Here is a 25,887-nt window from a genome sequence, read left to right on the forward strand (position 1 = left end):
CCTGTCCCATTAGAGCAATGATGAGCATACATCGTCCACTACCGGGCTACTACCCATCCACTCTGAGAGGTGTGACACTTTAAAAGCTCCCCCATTCACACCCTGCGAGCACAGCAAGTCTGATAATGGGTACTTTCTTTGCAAAGCTCTCAAACACAGCACCATTGCCAAGAGCCGTAGTCGGGAAACTAGGCTATCCGCTGATGACAAAACTGTACATATTTCCGAAGTACAAGTTCAGTTCAGAGCATCAGCATCAGCTATCCACAGTGAGTGACTAGATGTGACATGCAGGGATGTGGTGCTGCCGTAGCACGGGGGAGTGGCGCTCCCTCACCCTTTTCAATTTGAGAATACATGGCAGTGGCGGTCGGTGAAGTTTAAGATGAGGGAGGACGATTATTTTTTTGATGAGCACTGCTAGGGCTGTGGCAGTCATGGCATTTTGTCAGCCGGTGATTGTCATGCAAATAACTGCCAGTCTCAAGGTAATTGACCGTTAATTAACACGAACACATTTAGCATCTCCTGCCTTCCACACATAGCCTACAAGCCACTGATACAGATCTTTTGCAGCATCTACATTTTAAAAAGTCTAATAAATCCATTTAATATAGACTACACCATCACAATAAATCCATTATTTTGTTTCATGTTTTGATTTTTAATACATTCGAAGGGCTGAGTGATGCGACTCTAATGAGCTCTAAAGTCGCATGAAAGGCATGAGCTCTGCTTTTTTTTGCGCAGGCTGTACACACTTCATCAGTCTTTCATTCACAATTGGACAAGCGCTTGATAATGCCTCTCATTTCCCGGCGGCATCCCCTTTGTGTGGCCCTACAAAAAAAAACATGCCTTTTGCGGCTTTGTGGCCGTTGTGACCTTGGGCTGAATATAATCATCATAATTCCCTTCTCTCAGCTGCATGCTCCAAGGCACTTCCCACTCACATGGCACTTGGTCGCCTGATCCAGTCGTTCTCACAGGCTACAGGTGAAGACAGATACATCTGGACGCAACGGTATCCAATTCTGAGGTGCATATTGAAGATATTGGAAGAACTATCCACATTTACTTTTCGTCAGCCAACAAGATGAGTAGGCCTAACGAACAGCAAAAGCACTAGCCTATGTCAATGTACTATCCACCAGAGTACAAATGTTGACCTATTCTATTCTGTGCGAGAAATAAATATTCCAAACCTAGTCTGGGACAGTTGTGGGATGCGATAGATCCCAAATTAATACAACCACTGGCATAGAAAAAAACGTTTTTTAAGTAATGAGGCTTACACAACAGATTAGAACATTTAGCTTAAAATGTTGATAAACGAACAGGCTATTTCTTCGCGTTGTAAGCACAGCAATGCGCACACGGCTGTAGGCTACAAGCACGAATGTTCAATTAGCAGGAAAACACCAATCTCAAACATGACTGCAAATGCGATTATGCATGTATTGCTTTTATTAGGAAAGGTGCATTTTTATGTTGAGAATTATATTCCACAAATTTAAAACTCAAGTACTGTATGTGTTTGCCAGTTAGGCTCTACACCGTTTGTAATGTGGATTAATGTGCTTCATTTTAAGTTATTCAATTAAGTTATTTGGCCACCTTAGTCGTGATACAAACCTTATCAAACCATATAGGCCTATGGGCTAGGCTACATTCGGTGTGCGGCTATAATTTCGCAAAAAAGGCATACTCTGTTTCTTTCCTTAAGCTGGGCATCATTCAGAAGTGATAATGTATCATTCACAAGCGATGCACAAGTGAACAGACACACACATCAGGCTATTCCTGATTTAATCTGGTCTTTACGTATACTAAATATTACATGTAAAACTTGTTTGCATTTAGAATGGACCATTATCATGCACCTGTCTCAAAACAGGGCCAGGGGGAAAAAGGGCGAATTGAGGACGCTATTCCCGCAATGTACTTAAACTTAGGAAAGATGAGAAATAAATATAGTTGGCCTAGCCTATAGAAAGGTGATGAGAACCTCCTCTTTCTAATAGAGGCCATCACTCTGTTTTCTTACACAATTGCATAGCCTATAGAAATGTTGCTCAACATGAGCTCATGGGCTCTCATGAAGTGTTTGATTTGATTTTTGATTGCATTTACATTGATGGCAGAGTGATTAGAGGGATAATAGAGCCCTGAGTACCAGGCAGTTATCAAGTTTGGTAGGCTACTAATGGCCATCAGCAGCATCAGAACTTGGACAAACCTAATTACCGTGACTAAACGGTCATGTGGAATTTGACTGCCGTTTCTAATACAAAATATTGAATGACTGTCATTCATATTTCATTCATGCAGCTCAATGTAACATTGATAGTCTTAGGCTATTACATGATACTCACATTTTCCCGGCTACAACCTAGCCTATGAATTTAATTTTACAACGTAGATGCACAGGTCGAGAGAAATTTGAGTATTCAAGGTGGCAGACGGTGACACATTCAATACCGCCTTTTACGATCTTGCCTGCATCTAGCTGATCTAGGGTGTAACCATTAGTACAACAGTTGCAAACTAGTGTTTCTATTGGACAAATTCAGTTATGTTTATCCCCGTTTTGCTCCATTTGCTTCATTTTAAGATTTTTTTTTACAAACACAGTTCACCTTCATAGCAGCCACATACAACCAGTGTGATCCCTTTGATCGTTAGATAATTTCTTCTCTCATCCACGCTCTCTTGTCCTTTCATCTTTTCCCTTCGCTTGTGGACTTCAGTGCACAACACATCAGCTGTCTGTGACCAGTCGAAAAAACCTTCCAAAGCCAAACCTTTACATCATAACCGCTACACACAGCATACATCGTTGTCACATATTCGCAATAACTAATTTGCTAGTGAACCCGCTACAATCATGCAGTACAGTGTATAGTTAAAAAGCAGTTTAGCAGTGGCACTACATTAATAAAACCAAAAGCTTACCTTGACTTGGAAGAATTCCATCATTGGATAGCCATAGCCAGATAGGTAACAAAGATCCCTCTCTGTTTGAGCCGGGTGTTTGAGTAGGCTAAACTAGCTAGCGGCATTGGCTAGCTAAGTAAGTGAAAATATTTGTATTTGTATATAGCTAGCTCTCTCTCTCTCTCTCTCTCGCTTCTCCTTAATTTTTTAAGAAAATTTATTTTTTCATAACTGTTCAACAATTGTCTTTCTCTCTCTTTGAATCAACTACTCACCACATGTTATGCACTGCAGTGCTAGCTAGCTGTACCTTATGCTTTCAGTATCTAGATTAATTAGTTGTTCCTTTGAACAACATGTCAGTTTATGCTGCAAGCGCTTTGATAGGTTGGAGGACGTCCTCCGGAAGTTGTCATAATTACAGTGTAAGTCTATGGAAGGGGGGTGAGAACCTAGGTTTGTATTGAAGTCAATGTATCCAGAGGACAGAAACTATCTGACCTCCAGCTACACCATGGTGTCACCCTACAGAGTGCTGTTGAGGCTACCTTAGACCTTTATTGCATAACAGTGTGTTTTAATCAATTATTTGGTGAAATGTGAATATATTTAGTAAAGTTTTATCTAAATAGTTTTCACTATTTTTATTTCTATGAAATTCTCTAAGGAGGATGCTCCTACCCTTCCTCCACTGAGGAGCCTCCGCTGATACACCCAGTCACTACAAAGATACAGATATCCTTCCTAACTCAGTTGCCGGAGAGGAAATAAACTGCTCAGGGATTTCATCATGAGGCCAAAGTAATACTAAAAAGAATATGGCAAAGAAATGAACCTTAAGTTCTGAATAAAAATAATTATCTTTGGGGCAAACACAACACATCACTGAGTACCATTCGACATATTTTTAAGCATGGTGGTGGCTGTATCATGTTATTGGTATGCTTGTCATTGGCAAGGACTATGAAGTTTTTTAGGATAAGAAGAAACGGAATAGAGCTAAGCACAGGCAAAATCCTAAAGGAAAAACTGGTTCAGTCTGCTTTCCAAAAGACACTGGGAGACAAATTCACCTTTCAGCAGAACAATAACCTAAAACACAAGGCCACATACACACTTGAGTTGCTTACCAAGACGACATCGAAAGTTCATGAGAGTCCTAATTACAGCAAGACATGAAAAATGGCTGCCTAGCAATGATCAGCAACAAACTTGACAGAGCATGAAGAATTTAAAAAATAATAATGTGCAAATATTGTACAATCCAGGTGTGCAGCCAAAGACAGAAAACTCTACCAGGGGTTTCTAAAACGGCTTTCCTCAAAACATTTTGTGATGGACTTGGGGCTCATGTACGACGCACTTGAACTCGCTCTCCTGCCCGAGTGCTTATTGCGATTGCAGACAAACTGATCCACCGCATGAACCTCATCGTCACTCCAACAAGGTCTAGGATCCAAATTCACAGCAGTGTCTGCCTTAAATCACTGGGTTAGGGTGCTGTCCTTTCAGCACCATGATTCGAAGAGAACCAAATAATAGCATATACTGTAGTATAGTAGGCCTAAAAACACCAAAAACACCTCCTCAGCAGGGCCGATCTATGCTGTTCTGCCGCCCTAGTTGGTTCTGAATGAGAGTTGAAAATAAGTCATTTATAAACCTGTTTGGACCAAATCAAGGCTGGTCCAGACCGGACTAAATCTGAACCAAACATAGAAGTCTATGATTGGTTTAAATTTGGTCCGGACCGGACAAAAAAATCAATGTCCGTGGACGTTGAAATCAAGGCCTGTCTGGACCGCACCAAATCTGAACCAAACATGACATACAAAGGTTTGGACACACCTACTTATTCAAGGGGCTTTTCTTTATTTGTACTGTTTTCTACATTGTAGAATAATGTAGAAGTCATCAACACTATGGAATAACACATAAAGGCAAAGGGTGGCTACTTTGAAGAATCTAAATCTAAAATATATTTTGATTTGTTCAACACTTTGTTTGGTTCCTACATTATTCCATATACTGTATGTTATTTCATAGTTTTGATGTCTTCACTATTATTCTACAATGTAGGAAATAGCAACAAAAAATATCAAGAAAAACCCTTGAATGAGTAGGTGCGTCCAAACTTTTGACTGGTACTGTATATGATTGGTTCAGAGATGGTCCGAACCAGACCAAATACCAATGTCCGTGGATGTGGAAACCAAGGTTCAGTCTGTACTGCACCAAAAAGTCCAAAAGGCGTCGCCGCCAGTCCGTGCTTACAGAGGTGTAGCCTACGGTGTTGCCTAAAATTGAACCTGACCTCGCTCAGGGCCACCAAAAGACTAGAGGTGGCACTGGAGGGAGGAGGAGAGATGTTTCAAACGGAACTTTCCAAACTGGAAGGCAGCTAACAAACATATTAGCCAATGCTTTAACTTCATCGTGACTTGTTCCAGTTTATCAAATCATTCCCTGAAATCATTTTCTGAATCTACTGCTGTAGCATTAGTCATGTTATTACAAAAGACCCAGATAGTGCAACTCTGCCACATGAGGTCTGTCTGCAGGTCATTGCAGAGAGAGAGAAGCATGTTGACTTATTAAAACCTCTTGTCAGTACACTGAGGCAGTACCGAATTGCATACAGTGTGTTTCTAAGGATCTGGGGCCTATTCGTAAAGAATAGTCACTGGTTGATTCTCTTACAGTACATGAACTAGCAGACCTCTCTGTACATTGGCCAGGCGCATTATGTAACAGCATGTCCCTATTCCATCATTTTCCAATAGGGAATGACCTTGAGTTAAAACCCAGGACAATACCAATAGCCATGTATACATGAATAAATGCTTAGTAGTTGTACTATAGATCTACATAAAATCACTATCTATGACATGTGTCATATGCACTGCAGGTCTTGCAATCATGACCTCTTAGCACCACCACAAACAAGAGCATGGCTTCAAGAACATATATCCGTTTCAGATGTTTAAACAACATAATATGATTTAAACACATTGTACAAAAAAAAAACTGTTTTCATTGGTTGGATTGTTTCTATCGTTATTTCACCACACATGCTTTGTTTCTAAACTATTATCATCGTGCCACATAGTTCACTGCGTGCAGCCCAGCAAGCGCATACCGACCTGCCAGTCGCAGGGCAGCATCTCCTAAACACATCAGAACCACAGTGGAGGAAAGCTGAGAGGAAAATGCCATATTACAGCTGCATTTAAAAAATGTCATATATTGCATTAGACAAATGAATGAAAACGACAACGCACACACCTCAAACTGGATACTGTTGACATGTAGCCTTTTTCTCCTTGGACTCCTGATACTTTTGTTTTTGAAATATCCACCAGTGGACTAAGATAACCCACTCTCTCCCCATACAGTATCAGGCTATTTGTTTGGGTCAGAAGGTGCCCTAACCGACGTAACTGTTTGCTATAGCCTAAATGACAAAATTATGATTTGTAGTCATACTGATGATCCATTATGATTTAGCATTTTCAGAAGATGGGGCATGCTTCCCCAATGTTAATGCTGCAAACGTCTTTATTTATTTCCAACTTTTTTTAAAGACAACTAACCTAATTGTTAAATACATTATACTACATACTATGCAGTTGAGTCTAGCAATGAATGGCGTATCTGAATTCCGTATACAAATCATAATGGAATAGAGGGAGGGTTTCCCTAATGCATTTGACTATTATCCATAATAAAGAAAACATATTTACCTTGAAAGAGTGCGAAGTCAATGGGGCTTTGCGCTCTTCTTCAGAGTGGGTTATGTGCGGACAGACACGCTATTAGTCAAACGTTTACTTTTCTGTCGACCCCTGTGGTGAGGTTTTCTTGGGAAGAAATGAGCCTAGTCGAAATTCACTGATGCAGTTCCGAGGATGCTACAAGCAAGCAGGACTGTCTACACACACTAATACACTCGCTGAGGATACAATGAAGCCCAGCGTCAGACCGTGTGCATCACGACTCTCTCTTTCCCTCTTTGTTTCTGTCTCTCTTTGTTTTCTCTCTCTCTCTCTCTCTCTCTCTCTCTCTCTCTCTCTCTCTCTCTCTCTCTCTCTCTCTCTCTCTCTCTCTCCCTCTCCCTCTCCCTCTCCCTCTCTCTCTCTCTCTCTGTCTGTCTCCCTCACACAGAGTGGTTGATAATTGCCGAAGACTACTGTTTTGGTGGGGTGCTTTTTGAGTTTGCGCAAGATGAGGAAAGAAACAAGCCTTCTGCTGCACCTATGTTATGCAGAACTATGAAGTAGAATGAGCAGGTGGATTTTGATGTGGATTAAATGTACAGTCTTACAAGGGTGATTGTCAACAGATATAGGCTATGCTGTGGATATAAAATGCCTACGGCATGCAATCAATCTGCTAACATATAGTGATTATATATCTGCCAGCAATTGCTATCCAACCAGTCCTACTTTCTACAGAAACAACAGCAATTGATTGGAAAGGGAAAGGGGGATACCTAGTCAGTTGTACAACTGAATGCCTTCAACTGAAATGTGTCTTCTGCATTTAACCCAACCCCTCTGAATCGGAGAGGTGCGGGGAGCTGCCTCAATCGACGTCCACGTCTTCGGCGCCTGGGGAACAGTGGGTTGACTGCCTTGCCCAGGGGCAGAACAACAGATTTTTTACCTTGGAACAAGTGATAATGTAACTAAGCATTTCTTTATGCTTTTCCTTTTTAAAGGCTAACAAAATTTGGGCTGCTTATCTATCCTGTTATCATGGCATATATGGTGTAACCAAGGACCTAGTTTCACTCTCCCATGCTTGTTTCGTGCAAAACAGCTGGTGGCAGAAGCATCAGCACCACACAGAGAGTGTTCAGTAACTATTTGTAGGCCAATTTGACGGAGCTAGCTGAAGTTAGCTTGCTAGGCTAGCTAGTACTTTCTCAAAGTTGTCTGAGAAGCCAAGTGACCTTGCTAAAGAATCTGTCTAAAACGGCTCATGAATTTGGCACCATCCCAGCGAACAACAAACATTTCCACAATGTTTGAGAACACCTCCCTTAAGAGGTTTAATAGGAATGTTCCCGTGATGTGCAATGCATTTTTCCCAGCGGCCACTTCCTCAATGTCAAATAGAACGTACCCAAAACATGGTAACCATGTTCTCAGAACTAACGGTCTTATTGTCCTAGACACAGACACGTTTCATGGGAACGTTGCAAGAACATTCATGTGTCCAGTTTTCTGTGGCTTAGGATAATGTTCCAGCAATGTCCCACCAAAACACACACAGAACAATTGATGTAACTATCAATGTTCCTGAACAGATTTCACTCGGTTTCCCAAACTAAACACTGGGTAGCTGCAGGAAAAATGTTTGGAGAGCCCATGGCATGCAGAGTTTGGGTGGAACATCACCTGTTGGGCAGCGAGAGCATGCTCCTCAAACAGTGTTTTATGGGTGGAGTGAAATAAATGTTGTTATATTTGTTTCTCAGCTGTTCATAAACCCGATGTAGCCTACAATTGAAGTTCAATGTCTCACCTGGGTTGAAATGTTTTCCAAATACATAGCTATGTCTAGCCTACTTGGGCACCGCGTCCCAACATTTCCCACTCTCCCACAACAAATAGCCTGAAGCCACAGGGCTGTTCTCGCAGGCTCTAATTCCCTATGTGGGAGCATTGCAAACCATAAATCAGGATTTATTTTAACCTGGCTACATGTACATTGAATAACACAGCAGCTTTTTGGAATGTTTTGTTATTTTGGTATAACAAAACTCTACAGCGAAGTTGCGTCTTTTACAATGGGGGTCCATAGGAAAGAATGTTGGTTTTCCACAATTTGCGGGCGTGGTCGATGGGGAATTTATTGTTGTTACGTGAATATTGACTGGGACTATGTTCGTAGTAAGTTCTGTCTGGCATCAAGGGAATGGTCTCTTGGAAGCAGTCTTTGCACATCACTGGAACATTCCTATGAAAACACTAGGTAATGACATAAAGAGACTCTAAAGAGAACGTTCTCGAAATGTGTGTGAACGTTTGTTGTTAGCTGGGTATATCTTTGGTTCTATACTATTAGCTATCTCCTAGCAACCCTGAACAAAAAAATATATTCTACATGCAACAATTTCAAAGATTTTACTGAGTTACAGTTCAGATAAAGAAATTAGTCAATTGAAATGAATTCATGAGGCCCTATTCGATGGATTTCACATGACTGAGGATACAGACATGTAGCTGTTGTCTACTCAACTTTTGGCATACTAACTATGTATATCCATACTATGAATACTATATACTCAATTGACATCACAAATAGTATGGTTAGTGCGGTTAGTATGAGTATTCGAACACAGCCTATATGTATATCATCAACCACATTGAAATAAGAAGCTACAAAATATTCCCTTTGCTTTTAAATCATTGGCTCATTAGTCAGTCTATTGGTGTTTGATTCTCATGTGAAAATGCATCTTCGATATGCCAAACACTCTTTGTAGACAACATGGCTTATCCGATGTGTGTTCTCAGAGTAACAACATGGGTTGACGGTAAATCTGTCTTCGCTTTAGGTTTAGTGGATGATATGGGAATGGATAAACACACACACAAGATAACTGTTTTCCGTTTGAGGAAGATGATGCTCCTTTGTCTCCTAAACAACCGCAGACAGATTGTAGAATAACAAACAAACACAGTGGCAAAGCCAAATTTCGACATCCCCCACAACTGTTGAGTTTGCAGAACATTGCCGGTTTCACGTCACTTCAGTGTAGACCTATTCTCCGGGACGATACAACACACGGAGTTGAATACGTCAAACACACAGATGGGTCAAACACACAGATGGGTCAAACACACATGGGCAGGATTCCATTGTGAAGAAATGGGAACAGAGAAGAGTCAAGCTCTCAGAGATAATCAGGCAAGTGCAGGGTTGTGTGTCGTCAGTCCTCACGTTACAGACGTGGACGCTCAAGGCCTACGTCACGGGGAAGATGAGAGCAGCATCCATTTAGTCAAACAGGCACGTCTTCTTACAGGGTTCACCCAGGAGATGAAGCAGGGTGTGCGTCAGAAAAGTCTCACACTTCTGATGACACATCGACTGGTACATCCTCGAGTCATGGTTCAATCAGTCTGGGAAATCACTTGAATGCACTCGCACCGCTACCAGTCCCTCAGTAGACAAAGCAGCAGTGACAGAACAAAATGGTGACAGCCACGACCCAGTAACCGACCACGGCTCAAAGTGTGAGTGACGGCTCTGAAGGATCCGATTACACCTGTGAAAGCCTGCCTCTGAATTCAGCCGTTTACAGCATGGCTTCAGTACAGAAGGACCTGTATAGTCTCTGCTGAACGTATGGGTGGTCCCGGGGATGGAACCCACTACCCTGGCGTTACAAGCGCCATGCTCTACCAACTGAGCTACAGAAGGACCATATAGGACCGTATAGTCTCTGCTGAAGGTGAAAACAATCAACAGATTCAGAATGAGGAAGAAGATGAGGATTTAATCAAAATATCAGCAATGAGAAAGATGCCGGGTATTACTCATTACCCAGTGATTAGAGAGACGTCTTTACGTCTCTTTAATCTGTAGCCAGATTGGAGAAGTGAAAGAGAAGGTTTGTGATAGAGAAGGAAACGCCCAAGTTAACAAGGAGGAATTAATGCATAATGACAGCTCTGCCACAGCTGAGACAGTAGTTGAATATGTAGATGGCTCGGTCACTTGTTATGCGGTATTAGACAGTACTATGCTGAGTGATGGGGCGATCAATATGGTTCTTAAGCACAATGATCTCTGTGAAGCGATGTGGGGGCACACTGTTGGCACGGTGACAGCTGAAACTTTGTGTGAACTGGGGGATTATTACAACACAGAAACTGCCAGTGTCAACTGTCCTCAGTCAAGAGCCAGCTGATGATGATCGCAATGAGTTTAGCCGAACATGCAGTTTGCTGTGACGTTGACAGAGTGTCATTAGAAACTTCTGATAGGACTGCAGACATTGGATCATCTCAACCAGTTGAAGAAAGTACGTCTCCTCTCCACCCACCATAAACACAATATTTCCCCTTGAGGCCCGCCGAATGTCAGGAATGCTACGTTGGAGCTCGTCATTTCGATGCTCAAAATAGAACCTAACTCAAATGTGAATATGAGGACACCTGTCAGTTATCAGTGGAACAGCTAGGGGATCCATTATTGAGAGACACCTCACAGCAGCACTCCTGGCCCTGAAGAGAATTCTGATGCTGAAGAGGGAAGTGAAACATGTTCTGACACAGCAAAACACACATGTGAGGAATGGGACCCAGCTGGCCAGGTTCCTACCAATCAAGACCACCTAAAGACACATGATATTGTTATTTTCCCATCTGAGTGCGCAGGTCTGGATGGAATAACGGTGGAAAATAGTGACAATGTTACAGAAACTGACCAGCATGTTGATTCGGTGAACCAGGAATGATACCTAGAAGTGACATGGTAAACACAGGTATCAATAGGAGCATTGACTGGTGAGTGGATCAACAACTGGGCTGAAAGAGAACTCTGCAAAATTGACAACCTACCAACACTCCACCTTTCTGTAGAAGCTACACCTGGAACTGTTCTCTTGCAGGCCGCCAAGGAGGGTCCTGCATTTGGTCACAATGACAGAACAGAAGCACTTCTCAAGATTGAAAACCATCATGCTGTCCCTTTCACCTCAGTACCCAACAATGCTGTCATCCCAGGATCAGATTCAAACCCAGAGGATGACACAGTACGGGACTGAGAGGAGGACCGATCAGCCTCAGTCATGCCATCTGTGGCACATATCCTGTCTGACTGTGTGCCCGTTGGGTTTGAAACGTTAGAAAATATCCAGCTCTCTCCCCTTGACACCAATAACCTGGAGCACAGCCCTCTCCTCAGCAGTTTGCCCAGTGAAGCGTTTCAAACTGAGTTCCAACTTCACAGTGCTGGTGGCACTATGCCATCAGGAGAGCGTTAACAAGGACACATCAGAGAAAGTAGAGGACCAACGCCAAGAGAAAGCTGAGGGGGGCTTGTTCAACTGTGGAAAAACCAGGTTAAATGAAGTCCCTGTCCCCGACTTTATCCCACCCCAAATCTCCACTCCATCATTGAGTCCAGAAAATCCTGGCCAGACTTCTACTCTTCTCTATGGAACTTCCAAGTTTGATTCTCCCCCTCAGACAAACCCCCCCCCCCCCCACTTTCACCTCTAACAACAACATCCATCCAGTCTCTGAAACCCATGACTTCCCAGAGTTTGAAATGAAGGAGAGGTTCGACGTGGTCATGGAATAGCTCTGCTTGTCATTCGAGATCAGTGACGGGCCAAGTGAGAATTCAACCAGAAGAAGCAACATCTGCACTGTGGAGCTTTCGGGGTCCTGGAGCTGAGGACAACGCTGCTTTAAAATGACCTGAGTGTTTCTATGGAATGTATTACGGCTGCAGTATGGCAAACTCATTTCCCCCTGCGGATTAATAAAGTATTATCTCATCTCTCATCTTCTAGACAGAGGAGGAGTGACCGTCCAAGCAGCCAGGATGCAGACACATCACTGGGAGATGACGACCGCAGACGGAAAATATATCAAGCGGAACCAGAAACCACATGTACCGCTGGGGGCCTTGACTGTGAGCAGGAGGTGTCTCTTGAATGCAGCCATCACTGCACAGAGGGAGAGAAGTTCATGTACTCTTCAGTCAAGCACAAAGGTTGGTGTGATTGGTAATTGAGCAAAAGGCCCTGGTCTGACACTTCACTCATTAGTCAACTGTCTTGCATAAAGACGACTCAGAAAACAAGCTAAATAATATATGCCATTTAGCAGACGCTTTTATCCAAAGCGACTTACAGTCATGTGTGCATACATTCTACGTATGGGTGGTCCCGGGGATCGAACCCACTACCCTGGCGTTACAAGCGCCATGCTCTACCAACTGAGCTACAGAAGGACCACGAATGATGTAACCCTAACAAGAACGATCACTGAGTAGTTAGGATTGTAATTGTAATTTTTGTTTGCATCAATCAGACGCAAATATATATTTTTATTTCTCACATCTTGTGTCAATTTTTAGAAAATCAATACATGTTCCAAAATTACTTACAGCTATGGCATTACAACACTATTATAGAAATATTTTTTTGTGGGGACAGTGATGGTTGTAATGGTGTTCTTCGTTTGTAGAAAGAGAGTCGGACCGAAATGCAGCGTGGTGGTTACTCATGATCTTTTAATGAAGGATCGCGATACATGAAATAACTATTACAAAATACAAAACAACAAACGGAACGTGAAATCTATCTGGTGAAACTACACAGAGACAGGAACAATCACCCACGAAATCCAAAGCGAAACCCAGGCTACCTAAATACGGTTCCCCATCAGAGACCACAAGAATCACCTGACTCTGATTGAGAACCGCCTCAGGCAGCCAAGCCTATACTAGACACACCCCTAATCAGCCGTAATCCCAATAATACAAAAACCCCAATACGAACCACAACATATAAACCCATGTCACACCCTGGCCTGACCAAACATATAATGAAAATACAAAATACAATGACCAAGGCGTGACAATGGTCTATCTCAGGAATTAGCAACTGGCGCCATGCGGCCCCCTTTTGAAGGCCCTCGGATCAATACCCCCTCCCAATTAGTATTAGTGATTTGGTGATGTTGAATTAGAAATGGTGTTGAAATAGTGGAGGACCTGTTATCTTTTCGACTTGCAGTAACACTCCGTGGTTCTAAATCAATGGTTGTTTAATTGTCAAAAAATGTCATTAACTTGCTTGACCTTGCTGTATGCAGGTCATGTAACTGTTGCTCTCTGGTTTTGTGATGAAACAAAGGTGTGGTTGAAGTTATTCTGTCACTGTGTCTTCTTATTGTCTCAGCCATTAGGCCTATAAATCACATTGGCAAGGCAGATGAACTGACAGGTTATAGAGCAAACACCACAATTATCACAACACATAGGTTGTAAAATGCCTTTTTTTAATGGGTTGGCTTCCCCAGTGATTATACCCACTCACCGCTAATGTTAGTCAGTCTCACTCAGATATTTTATTAAAACCTACAAACATTTCTCTACACCCATATGGAAAGATTTGTGGAATTGCAGGAAATTAGCTGTAAAACAGCACATTTTCTTCTCCGCCCCATGGCAAAATAAGTAGAATTGCATGAAATGAATTGTGAAATTGCTAGATCTTCTCTCCACCCCATGGCAACATGTATAGAATTGCGGCAAAGCTGCTTTAAAGCTGCAAAATGTAACTTTGTTGGCATCCCGACCAAATTCCCATAGAAATTTCTATGGCTCCCTTTCCTAAGTTTTGTTTTTGCGTTTTTTACTTTCGTTTTTGTACACAAGCTTCAAACAGGTGAAATTACAATATTTTTGCTTATGGAATATATATTTCACAGCGGTTTAGATAGTACAACGATTCTCTACATTAAACTATACATGGTGGTTTTGTCATCTAAACTGAAATCATGCGAACTATTCGAATTTTAGCAACCAGGAAATTGCGGAGCGATTTCTGCGTAGTGCTTCATTTGGGTACGCAGGGCAACTGCGGCCCCTCATGATAAATTAAAATTGTTTTTGTGGCCCCCACCCTAGCAAAGTTACCCATCCCTGGTCTATCTTATCTTAACATGAATGCCTTAACATGATGGTTTTGTTATTGGATTGGCAATGTGTGTGTCTACCCCAGGGAGCAGGCAAGAGATGCAATATGTGGTCTCCTGCCTTCATGTTCCTCCCATGCCTGTACCAGTTAAACCGAAGTAGGTAACACGCAGACACACACGCACGCGCACGCACACACACACACACACACACACACACACACACACACACACACACACACACACACACACACACACACACACACACACACACACACACACACACACACACACACACACACACACACACACACACACACACACACACACACACACTATGGAAAAGAGAGTTAATAGCAAGCTACTCTCAGGGAGTCTTTTGTAAAAAAAAATATATATATATATATATATATACAGAATATATTTGTTGAAGGAGTTTCAGTCATTGTTACTGAGGACTTTTACTCCTCTTGGAACATCAGGCTATCAACAGCAGCTCTCTAACATATCTTAGCCCAGGAATTGGAGTTTGACCAAATATTGTACACGGCAGGGGGTAGCCTGTTCATACACATATAAGTACAGTTCAGTATACAATTTGTATCCTTATCTTGCCTTCAGAAATTTGCATACAGAAATCTGCATCCTATAGCTCTAACTCCCAAAAGTTTTGGGACACTGTAAAGTCCATGGATAACAAGAGCACCTCCTCCCAGCTGCCCACTTCATTGAGACTAGGCAACACGGTCACCACCGATAAATTCATGATAATCGAAAATTTCAATAAACATTTCTCTACGGCTGGCCATGCTTTCCTTCTGACTACCCCAACCCACCATTGTTGCAACACCTATTACCAGTCTGTTCAACATCTCTTTCGTATTGTCCGAGATCACTAAAGATTGGAAACTGCCACAGTCATCCCCCTCTTCAAGGGGGTGACACTCTAGACCCAAACTGTTATAGACCAATATCCATCCTGCCCTGCCTTTCTAATGTCTTTGTAAGCCAAGTTAATAAACAGATCACTGACCATTTCGAATCCCACTGTACCTTCTCTGCTGTGCAATCCAGTTTCTGAGCTGATCATGGGTGCACCTCAACCACGCTCAAGGTACTAAACGATATTATAACCGCTATCGATAAAAGACAGTACTGTGCAGCCGTCTTTATTGACCTGGCCAAGGCTTTCGACTCTGTCAATCACCGTATTCTTATCGGCAGACTCAATAGTCTTGGTTTCTCAAATGACTGCCTCGCCTGGTTCACAAACTACTTCGCAGACAGAGTTCAGTGTGTCAAATCAGAGGGCCTGTTGTCTGGACCTCTGGCAGTCTATGGGGGTACCACAGGGTTCAATTCTCGGGCCGACTCTTTTCTCTGTAAATGTCAACGATGTCGCTCTTGCTGCGGGTGATTCCCTGATCCACCTCTACGCAGACGACACCATTCTGTATACATCTGGCCCTTCTTTGGACACTGAGTTAACTAACCTCCAAACGAGCTTCAATGCCATACAACACTCCTTCCGTGGCCTCCAACTACTCTTAAACGCTAGCAAAACCAAATGCATGCTTTTCAACCGTTCGCTGCCTGCACCCACCCGCCCGACTAGTATCACTACTCTTGAAAGTTCTGACCTAGAATACGTGGACAACTACAAATACCTAGGTGTCTGTCTAGACTGTAAACTCTCCGTCCAGACTCATATCAAACATCTCCAATCCAAAATCAAATCTAGAATCGGCTTTCTATTTTGCAACAAAGCCTCCTTCACTCACGCCACCAAACTTACTCTAGTAAAACTGACTATCCTACTGATCCTCAACTTTGGCGATGTCATCTACAAAATAGCTTCAAACACTCTACTCAGCAAATGGATGTAGTCTATCACAGTGCCATCCGTTTTGTTACCAAAGCACCTTATACCACCCACCACTGCGACCTGTATGCTCTAGTCGGCTGGCCCTCGCTACATATTCGTCGCCAGATCCACTGGCTTCAGGTCATCTATAAGTCTATGCTAGGTAAAGCTCCGTCTTATCTCAGCTCACTGATCACGATAACAACACCCACCCGTAGCATGCACTCCAGCAGGTATATCTCACTGATCATCCCCAAAGCCAACACCTCCTTTGGCCGCCTTTCCTTCCAGTTATCTGCTGCCAGTGACTGGAACCAATTGCAAAAATAGCTGAAGCTGGAGACTTGCATTTCCCTCACTAACTTTAAACATCAGCTATCTGAGCAGCTAACCAATCGCTACAGCTGTACATAGACCATCTGTAAATAGCCCACCCAGTCTACCTACCTCATCCCCATATTGTTTTTATTTACTTTGCTGCTCTTTTGCACACCAGTATCACTACTTACACACCATCATCTGCTCCTCATCATCTGCTCATCTATCACTCCAGTGTTAATCTGCTAAATTGTAATTACTTTGCTATTATGGCCTAACTCTGTGTTGTTGTTTCTGTCGCACTGCTTTGCTTTATCTTGGCCAGGTCGCAGTTGTAAATCAGAACTTGTTCTCAACTAGCTTACCTGGTTAAATAAAGGTGAAATAAAAATTGAAAAATAATAATAATAATTAAGGACAGCCTGAGCAGCAGCAGGAGCCTCTAAAAATGGACACACATCTCATCAGGGTTGGGTTCTCCTCGAAGTCTAAGAATAATCCACTTCACCACTGCTCCAAGTGAGCACTTGATGACATGTATTTATGGTGGATATGATGCCTCATTAAATTATATTTAATATTCAGTTATACGGGAAAGTTCACGTTGAGACCTGGGTCTCTTTTACAAGTGAGCCCTCGACACATGAAATACCATCAGGTTTATGGTATAGTATTTCTGGGTTGAACTACAACGCCATGCTATTTATTGAAAGTATAAGATAGTATTTATTGCTTTATTTCAAATGAGCACTTCATATAATGTATTGATGTAGTATTTTATGAATAGTGTGTTACCCTTTGCTATTTATTTCAATTCTCAGAGTATTAATTGATGGAAGTTTTATGTATTTTAAAATTCATTTCACATTTGAATTTTAGAAGACGCTCTTAAAATGTACATACATTTTCATACTGGCCCCCATGGGAATCAAACCCACAACCCAGGTGTTGCAAACACCATGCTTTACCAACTGAGCCACACAGGTTATTGAATGATTAGTTATGAAAATACATGTTCACCAGAGGATATTTATGTACATTTCAAATAGAGAAAGTACTTAATACCCATGCAATTCAGGTACTTGATATATCCCTAGGTTAAGCTCTTCTCTCTTACATATGTATGGTTATCACATACTGACAAAATGTCTAATTCCGTTCACACTACCCGAGAACACGCAAATAATTTTTAAACAAGCCAATCTCGAATCAATGTTTTAATTTGTCTGTTTTCGGATAATGCGCCACAGACTCCACTGTAATCAAGATTTTGTGGATTTTCCAATGTTAGTCTGGGATAGGCCACACGGGTGATGAGGCTGGCAATGAAAGATGTGTGTGGGGAAATGTAATGGTGGTAACAATAATGGTCGAGTACGCCTCAGGGGCTGGCAGTCGTTCCTTCCAGGCGCCACCGTCTGCCCGCAGCTCCTGAACAACCGAGACAGACTGTGCATGACGTTGCAAAATGAGGTTGGTATGGATTTAGCAACAAAAGTTCAAATATTTCATAATGTTCAATCGGGAACATACCAAACCGTCAGGGAACAGAAGACCCTATGGTCATTTTTAGTCAAATTACTTCCCGATGTGTATCTATTGGTGTAGCTTTAAATTACATGGGCATGGGTGAGATGTTGTCGGTTGATTACTTTGTCACCTTTAAGGTACTGTAGCTGGAGAGATATCTGGTTGCGTAATTTGTTCAGCATCCGTGTAAAATAATCTCCTTGGTGATATAAGTATACTCTTTCACCAGACTCTCTTTCTCTTAACTCTCTCTGAAACATCTAATGACAGCTTTTCATATTCCTCCAAAGCACAAATACAAGAAAAGTAGGATTCATCTGACAAGCTATCCCACTTCCATACAGAGACTCTGTGGGTTATGTAAAAATATGTCATTCCTCTCCTGAACAAGGCAGTTAACCAACTTTTCCCCCGGTAGGCTGTCATTGTAAGTAAAAATTTGTTCTTAACTGACTTACCTAGTTATATAAAGGTTACATACAGGCCTAAAACTGTCTGTTTCTGGTCAGTACTCTGCCAGGTTTTCAGTTTTCTGGTTACATGAATGGTCAGGTTTGTGCTTAGTTAAAGCCGGTGAGTCTGGTGCCTCTGACTGTGACATGAAAGAGATATTAGGACTCTGGGTGGGAGTGAGAAACACGTCAGAGCCAGAATGTATCTCTGTCTTTTGAAGTTCTTCGAAAATTACTCCTCTGAATCCTGAGAAGATGCCCCCCCCCCCCCATGTAATTAATTTACTGCAATGATGAGCTCCAATAGTTATGTAACCCAGGATCCAGGATCTCCATGCTGACAATGGAACTTGGCAGGCGGTATTATGTTCTTTCAAGGCCAAAAATGTAAGGATTAGACACACTTAGATTTGTTTGTTTGAATTCAAATGGATATGGGGCATTCAAGGCACCAGTAGACTCGAAACTGCAACATGCAGATAGAGACTTTGCATATGCCGTATAACAGTCGAGAAGTTCTTTCCTCCAATGTTTTTTTTTCTTAATTGATAATGTAGTGGTAATCGCCGACAAGTCGTTAAAAACGAAGACGTCATTTAATACGAAGACGTCATCTCACCTGTTCCCTATTTTCATGGTTGTGAATTTCAAGGGAAAGCAGCCTTTACATAGATTTCATTTTACACTTGAAAAGGATCTATTTAACCTTCATATCCGGCCCCCTTGCAGATAGATGTCAACTGTATCATAAAAATGGGGCCGCGTGTCTTTAATGAGTATAGAAAGGCCTAGCGAAGACGGATAGATCACAGATTGTTTCTTCAATGGAAGAAGGACGAGTGCATCATCCGCTTTATCTCTTCTTTCAACCAGCAAAACAAACTACAGCGTCTAATGCGCACAAATCTAAACCGTCGGGTATCCGTCATCATTAAATGGCCGTTGGCATGGTTGACAGAGTTTGCAATAGTTTGCAATAGTTGATGCATCTCAGAGTTGATGCATCTCAGAGAGTAACCTAGGTATGGAACAATAATAACCCCCATCATATTACTGTGTGATATTCAGCATGATGTGCTCTTTAAAAAGCATCTGGTTGGTAAGAGGACTTGAACAGTAATCCCTCTCACCCCCCCCCTAAGTTTTAGATGCACTATTGTTAAGTGACTGTCCCACTGGATGTCATAAGGTGAATGCACCAATTTGTAAGTCGCTCTGGATAAGAGCGTCTGCTAAATGACTTAAATGTAAATGTAATGTAAACAGAGCATTATACAGTATGATAGTATTATATTGCATTCAGAGTTGGCTTTCATTCCAAAAGCCCTGATTAGTATGTGGGAAGGAAATTAGTCATACAAAAAAACTACAAAATCAGCACTATCCATAAGCACTCATATTAGCATATACAATTAAATAGGTTATTGTGTTCAGGGCAGATTCTAACCTCAATTCTACATTCTAATTTTGTATGGATTGTACAATGTGTTCAATAAGCCCCAGCTGCCAGCCAAATAGCTGACTACTAACCCTTATGTGACCGGCAACTTAATTCACTAAAACAAATTGGGGTGCATCAGATGCCACCAAATTCGATTTTGTATAAGGCAAAACATATCCGGGGCGGGGGCATTCCCCCAAGTGCCCCTACACCCCACTAGCTGGTAACTTTTTTCATTACACTGGCTACTTCCAATTTGCGGGAACAAACTGATTGTAATTTCAGTGAGGCAAGAGGCCAGATGAGGTGCATTCAGTCTGAATTAGGTTACCGATGAACCGTTACTGGTTAGCCGCTGGAAATACATTTGACCGGTGATGCTTATCGGTCTATAGGTTCATTTGCATAATGCTGTGAATTCAATTGGCGCTGGTGTGTTTTTTCATTAGTCGTCATGCATCTTATTTATCACACTTGCACAGCATACAGAGCCTCGTTTCCAGCGGAAATATCACCTGTCAGACAACAATACAGCTGGATGCTGCTGGAATGAAACATGTGTAAGAGTCATTGCAGCAACAATTCTAAAAGAAATTGCGTGTTAAAAACCTGGTTTTGATGGCCACGATTAAAAAGACAGGATGATCCCAGCTTTCTATTGCCTACGCATTCGCCCTTCCAGTGCATAGGCAAGGTAGGCAGGCTATCAACGCCTCCCCACCACTTTTCAATAGGAGCTGGAGGCTATGGGCCTATGTATTTTGAAAAAAAAAACATACTTCATTGTTTGAAACCTGAAGGTGTAACTTCATATTATGAGGCATGTCTTACCTTGTAGCCGAGCCAAAATCCCACCATAGAAACCCGGAGGCAATTATTTAATCGTTTTATAATTGAAACCACTTTCCAGTTCTGTTGGTTTTCATATCAACTTTCTTTCATTGTTGAGAATAAAAGGAATCACTGACATCAGGTGCGCTGTTTAGAGCAATGTTTTCCTATGGGTTGCATTTTGGGAAATGTTTGAAAATGACCTTTTACATCGGCTGCTTCTTTACAGGAGTTACACGTTCAATAATATAGCCGTTTAGCTGTGAGATGATAGGCTTGCTATTGTTGCAAGTTTCCATTAAACTCTTGATGAAAAATGTAATTTCCTCGTATGGAAGTATGTATAGTATATTCTGTTGATCATGTAATTTTACTGTTAGGAACTGTCTGTTCACCGGTTAATGAGGGTCAGTTAGTCAGCAGGTAAATTGACCGAAATGTGCATCCCTAGTCTGAATCAAAGGAAGGAGCGTGGGTTTGATAATTTAGCACTGTCCTAGGCGATGGGTGCGAAATCACCTATTAAGCCACTGTAATTGTTTAGTACAGACGGTTGTATTATTTTGTATGCCACCCACCCACACATTGTGCATCATTATAATTTATACACTTTGTATTCAAGCTGTGCTGAATGATTCATATCTGGAATGGAAGATGGATAAAAGATCAACATGCTAAGTATCTTATATACTGTCAGCGTTACCTGTTAAAATCATTCAAAGATGTGACCTCATGTAGCTAAGACGTCCATGTTACATCCAGAAAACAATGATGTTTTCATGTGTAGGACCAATAGTTAGTATTTAGGCTGGGACACATAACTCTCAACGCAAGTAAACAGTCACATGTTATTATTGATGATACATCATAGCCGACCGCTACGAACTTGATTTAGTCATACAATTCTGCCTGGAGTTTTTTTTTTTAAGAACTTGAGACGCAGGAATGGAGCACTAATCTGTAAACGACTAGTGGTAGAGGGAAATTACATTAGGAATCCCTGCTCTTTCCGTGACAGATTGACCAAGTGAATCCAGGTGAAAGCTACAGCTATCCCTCACCTGTTGAATCCACTTCATTCAGTGTAGATGAAGGGGAGGAGACGGGTTAAAGAAGGATTTTTATGCATTGAGACAAATTGAGACATGGATTGTGTACGTGTGCCACTCAGAGAGTGAATGGGCAAGACAAAAGATTGAAGCACCTTTGAACGGGGTATGTTAGTAGGAGCCAGGTGCACCGGTTTGAGTGTGTCAAGAACTGCAATGCTGCTCGGTTTTTCACACTCAACAGTTTCCTGTGTGTATCAAGAATGACCCAGCCAACTTGACACAACTGTGTGAAGCATTAGAGTCAACATGCGCCAGCATCCCTGTGGAACACTTTCGGCATGTTGAGTCCATGCCCCTTAGAATTGAGTATGTTCTGAGGGCAATAGGGGTTGCAACGCAATATTAGGAAGGTGTTCCTAATGTTTTGTCCACTGAGTGTAGCTAGATTAGTTTAAATTGTCATCTATTTCAATAACAAATGACAGAGAGAGCGAGAGCAAACTATATTAATGAGCTGGCTACACTGTGTCACCGCAGGGGATTATGTCTGTATTCACGCTGGGCCAAGACTGCAGGGCTGTAGGCTACTGCTAGCTACACTATCAGCTAGAATAATATAGTCAAGACGGTTAGTTGGGTAACAATGTGTCCAGCCAGAAGCACTATGCCATTTGGGGATATCATAAGGTGACCAGATTTCTGAAATTAAAACCTGGGACATTTCCAGTTCAGCGGTCAATATATAATTAAAATATCCAATGTTATTATCCATGAAAAAAAGGGGGACATTTCCGGTTTCATGTATTTAGTCTAACAGGCACACAGTGACAGAGGAAACAACTATACTACAGAAACACTACAGACAAGACAGAACTGTCCAATCTAAACAGCCATTCAGTGGCCCTGACAATAGTCTATGTGAAATACTTAACATCTAGAAAGAAATAAGATGCTGATGAGATTGGTAACTACATAATATACGTATACGAACCTAATCTGTATATTTCTCAGAAGAATGTATTTTCTTCATGATTGCTCTGCCTTTAGCCAGCTTCTCCATTAACTCCTGGCAGGCGAGGTTGAAGTTATTGTCTTCACAATAAGCATGGCCTTGATGGTAGGAACAGTGAACCTATTTCCTGCTGCTGCCCATATATCATTCATTTGGGAGAACACTCTCGACTGGTGCATTACTTTCAGGTAAACACATGACAACAGACGCTAATCTAGCCAGGTTAAGGTGTGGGATATCATTCTCTTTGAAGTGGGTAGCCACCGTGCTCCATCTCTGACTAAGCGGTGTCTCAGACATTTTCCATTCTTCAAGTGATCCCCCCTTTATGAACTCTTGCAGGCCAGTAACCTCATCACACAATGCATCCTCATTGATGGTTACATTGGGGCATTTTTCCTGCAGTGTGCCTGCTGCCTTCTGGACCTCTTCACGCTGAGGTTGCCTTTTTAAAAGGAGACAATGTAAATCTTTTAGATCAGGGGTGTCAAAGTCAAATGGACGGAGGGCCAAATAAAAAATTTAGCTACAAGCCGAGGGCCGGACTGTTCGAATGTTCATTGAAAAATTTTAAATGACGCATATAGTCTAGTGAACCTAATTGAACCTACTGAAAACCTAACAAATATATTCCAATATGATCAGATAAATAAAGCAATATTTTCTTATGGCTCTGTCAGTAATCTTTAATTTTCAACAGACACAAAAGACAAATTTCCTTTATATAAAAATCCCCATAACATGAACATTAAATGAAAGAAACCGGTATTCAAGGCACCATCAGTAGCCTATATTTTCTATTTTAGCAAAAGTGGGCTAAATTTACTTCAAAGAAAAAAACAATAATAGCAATTTTCTATCATCCACTCAACTGAAATATTTTTAAAATATAATTGGATTGAAATACAATAAAATAAAGTGCAAAAATCTATTAATCAAAAACAACACTTTGTTTAAGGAGAAGTAACATGCAGTGAAAACAAATATTAAACTTTAACTTTTAAACTTGAACTGAGTAAAAACTCTAAATATGTGATTGCACAGTAATGTTCACTTGTTTGAGGTTGAGGGTGATACTTGGTGGTGTCCCATCTTTTCCACAAGTTCATCAATGTTCGGGGTAAGGCTCTGAGCTGAGGAAATCCTCAGAATTGAGTGGAGGTGTTCAGCAGTAAGTCGACTTCTGTGTGATGTTTTGTTCAAGTTCATCAAAGAAAACAGTTGTTTCTGACACACAGGTATGTCCGCTCCTGTGTCCACACATCGCAGGTGCTCCGTCGGTTGTCAAACCCACGAGTTTTTCCCAAGGCAGCTCCATCTCATTTACACATCTTGACACCTCTTCATACAAATCATGCCCCGTAGTTGTGCCATGCATAGGACATAAAGCCAAAAACTCCTCTGTCACGCTTAGGCTGGAGTCCACTCCGCGGATGAAAATTGACAACTGGGCAATGTCAGAAATGTCGGTGCTCTCATCCACAGCCAAGGAATATGCAATGAAATCTTTTCCCTTTTTCACAAGCTGCTCTTTTAGATTGATGGACAACTGGTCTACTCTCTCGGCAATGGTGTTTCTGCTCAGACTCACATTTAAAAAGAGTTGCCTTTTTTCTGGGCAAACTTCGTCACAAACTTTAATCATGCAGTTTTTGATGAAATCCCCCTCCGTAAATGGCCGGGCTGATTTAGCGATCTCTTCTGCCAAAATAAAACTGGCCTTGACAGCAGCCTGGCCTTGTGATTTGGCTTTTTTGAACAGAGCCTGTCGAGATTTGAGGCCTCGTTTTAATTCCTCTGCCTTTTGTAGCCTTTGTTCCATGTCCATATTCTTGTTTTTGTCCGCGTGTTTCGTTTCATAATGTCGTCTCAGATTATACTCTTTCAGTACCGCCACACTTTCTCCACACAGAAGACACACAGGTTTTCCAGCTACCTCCGTGAACAAATACTCCGACTCCCACCTTGTTTGAAACCCCCGGTTCTCAGTGTCCACCTTCCGTTTTGCCATTTTTGATGGGTATCTGAAAGTTAATTTTACTGTGATGCTGACAACTGCTGTGCCAATAAATATTGAAATGAAGCAGCCTACTGCTCGGTGCGTCACCGTTGCATTGTGGGAAATGTAGTATTGGTGCGTGTAAAAGATCTGCGGGCTGCCGGCTTGCTGCGGTCTGCGGGCCGGTTCTAATAATAAATCAAGATCATCCCAGGGGCCGTAAAAAACCTTCTCGCGGGCCGGATGTGGCCCGCGGGCCTTGACTCTGACATATGTGTTTTAGATGATCTGTATGCTTTCCCCAATGCTTGCAAGTAGTTCACAGCCGTAGTGAAGAACGATTGGGATGTTTTGAGAAAGCTCTCTTTAGACATTGCTCCATTTTCCTCTTGCTCTCTCAGAAGTCCTCTGACCAAAACTGGAATGAAGCTGTCATCGCGTCTTGCAGTCAATTTTGCCTCAACGTTTCTCAGAATTGTAGCTGATTCCACCGCACAGCGGTACGGCCTTCAAGCATCTTGATCGTGTCACTGAATAAGGTCAGGTTTATATGGACAAAGGCCAGCCAAAGTTCAGTCAGTGGTTCTTCGAACATTGTTCGCAGGACAACAGGGCGTTTGTCTTCAGAAAGAAAAAAAGATTTCAATGACACATACATTTTTAGCACTCTTTCTAGCCTCTAATGACTCCCAATCCCGTATGAGGGAGCGTAATCATTGACTGACACTAATTAGCATAACGCAACGGACATAAATATTCCTAGAAAATATTCCTGTTCATGA

At 41.9% G+C, this 25,887-nt stretch overlaps 1 protein-coding gene across 1 annotated transcript in view; it reads right to left on the minus strand.

Moving 5' to 3' along the window:
• LOC123990953 (visinin-like protein 1) overlaps positions 1–7,015 on the minus strand; it is a 58,778-nt gene extending 51,763 nt beyond the window's left edge. Inside the window, exon 1 of the mRNA XM_046292002.1 lies at positions 6,681–7,015. The gene's annotated coding sequence lies outside the window, so the exon portion shown is untranslated. The remainder of the gene's footprint in view (positions 1–6,680) is intronic.
• Positions 7,016–25,887: the final 18,872 nt, after the last annotated feature.

The sequence above is a fragment of the Oncorhynchus gorbuscha genome, linkage group LG12, assembly GCF_021184085.1.
Source record: "Oncorhynchus gorbuscha isolate QuinsamMale2020 ecotype Even-year linkage group LG12, OgorEven_v1.0, whole genome shotgun sequence".
Taxonomy (NCBI): domain Eukaryota; kingdom Metazoa; phylum Chordata; class Actinopteri; order Salmoniformes; family Salmonidae; genus Oncorhynchus; species Oncorhynchus gorbuscha.